This window comes from Cynara cardunculus, unplaced genomic scaffold, assembly GCF_001531365.2.
Source record: "Cynara cardunculus var. scolymus isolate 2C unplaced genomic scaffold, CcrdV1 Un_Scaffold_2360, whole genome shotgun sequence".
Classification (NCBI taxonomy): Eukaryota; Viridiplantae; Streptophyta; class Magnoliopsida; order Asterales; family Asteraceae; genus Cynara; species Cynara cardunculus.
In genome coordinates, this window is record NW_020201060.1 from 36,074 (window position 1) to 38,744 (window position 2,671).

A 2,671-nucleotide genomic window follows, 5' to 3' on the forward strand; every position below is an offset into this window, starting at 1 on the left:
TATACAGTGCAATTTGGACAGCCTAACCCCAAAATATATAGTATATATATATATAAATAAATAACTATAAAAATATAAATCGTAAATATTAAAAATATTTTTTCACAGTATATATAATAATATAATTAAGTAAAAAACTATTCAATATTGGACTCATTTCGAAAATATTAACGAGACGATTATAATGGTGTAACTTGTTAAAATAAAAATGTATTTTTTAAACATGTTTTAATTGATATACGATTATGTATATTAATTTGATAAAAGTTTAAAATGAAACATTTAAAAGTAAAGGACGTAAAGTAAATTAATTAACTAATTATAGGAGTATAAAGTGTAAATTTAAAATTATAATTTTAAAAAATCGGTTGTGAGAGAGTGAGTGTATGTGAGAGGGTGAATGTATGTAAGGAAAGGAGGGGGTGAAAAAGTAATATAAATGGTATCTTGGTCATTTAATATTTTAAAATTTTAAGCCTTTTATTAAATTTGTTTTATATACATATACATAGACTAAGAGTACGAAATAGAGTAACTTTATCAAGATCATTAAGTATAGTCTTTTGCTAGCACTTTTTGTTGTGGATAGTTTCTGCATTGATTTCTTGCTTTTAGCTTTTCTTAATGCCGTAATGTGTTTGGCACTTGTGCTTTCCATTTTATGTTTGTTGGTGTGTTTTCAGTTTTCTTTGAAGGCCTTTTCCAGTGATGCATGTATCTTCTACAAAATTTGACACATTTTCACTCGACATGTTATATTTAAAATAAAAGCAAATTGTGTGAATATGGAATGTATTTTGTTTGATAAGGATTTTTTGCTTACAAACTTCTATACCTTCCAATGTTGTCTTTTATAGTATGCACCCTCAATTGCATTGAAGATATGATACAATCTTTTAATTATATATAAAAAACAAACTCTTGTTGCAATGTATGAAACCATACCTCTAAGTTAGCTTCATCTTTAATTCTTTTCTTAACCAATGTCACATCTTCTCATAGTTGTTGCTCATTTGGCTCATTCCATTTTTTTCCTCAATCATGGGCATGCTCTTGCTCAAATCCACTGTGTCAGATACCCAAGACTAATGTTTTTAGGTCCTAACACCATTGATTGGGCATCCTTACCCGCTTCAGGGATCAGAAGCAACCATATCTTTTGGGTTTAAGGGGGCATTTAACAAACTCTTATTGGGTCATGTTAACTTATCGAATGAATATGGCAAGACCAAAAATCTTACTCGGCAAGAGTGAAGGCAAGGATGAGAGTCTTACCCCGAGTGAGGGCGATGACTCTTACCATGGTTATCGCTTACCGGGTAAATAGTTGCATACTATACCGTTTTGGTGGACTAAATCTTACACGGTTGACTTTGACCCGCAAACGTTTATGGGGATAAAGGTTTAGTAAATATCCCCTAATTAAACAAGTAATATGATATTATGCCAACTATTTTATAAATAAATTATGGTGAATCAAATAACAAGATTAAAATAGTAAGATATATCTTATGATAATTGGTTTGTTATCTCCTGAATGTTATCACGTAACTTGTATGCTCGATCACTTATGCGAACTCTTTGAGCCAACAAACAGTTTCTTATTGCTTGTTCGAAGTCAAGTATATATACACACTAGACGACTCGTCGGACTTCAATTCTTTTGCACCACACTCTTTTCGTTATGAGATACCCACACGATCCTAAATTGTGGGAACTAATTCTTGTTTTTGCACACATTCTCCCAAAAGAATAACTATGATAGATTGACAACAATTCAACATTACAATAACAACAGACATTTGGGAAGTTCCAACTTCACAAAACTTGAATTTTAACATTGATTTTAGGGCAAGGAAGTTAACCTATGTAAGATCATCAAGATATGGATATATTTGGCATAGGTTTAGCACTAGTTTCATGAACTTGTTAGTAAGATTCTTCTTGAAGCTTTTCCATGGAATATTATGATTTCTAAACATCTACTTACTCGGCTCATTATATAGCGACTATATTTAAATGACTTCGTTTTTCAAAAATAAGCCAATTAAGTTGAATTTATTTCTAATAATTTACTTAAAACACATATCATAAGATTATATATTATACCTTGATAGCAAACCACAATTGATCCATTCCATTATCACCTACATTGTCTCAAGATGGAGTGAGGATACAGTCTGTTTGTAGTCTCTACTCCCACTTAACAAGAGTATTTTACAGCAACCCTATAGTGTTGGTGGAATTCGACATGCCATTTTACTATTTGGAATGAGGTTTACACTTCTCTTCTTCCAAGCATGAGAAACCGATGAGTATTACTTATATTGATAATTCAATGTAATTTTCCAACTTCTGCCTTGTGTTTTGCATCATTAAATGGATGATTTGAATCTTTTTCTTTATTATTTTACATCTTTCTTTGTTGTGGAACTTGAAAGTGGAAACAGAACTAGACTTTGGGATAAATATCAGAAATGTGGAGATAAGATGCCGCAACACAATACACAGGCAGTAGAGTGATTTCCTTTTGATGGTGGGGAGAATCTTTGTGAATTTGGAGCTGCAAAGGGAGATTCCTCCAACTATTTTTGGATCGGGAAAAGCTGAAAAATATTTTATGTAATATCCCAAGATTTGAAGTCATCATGTTGTCTTCTTAAAACTTATA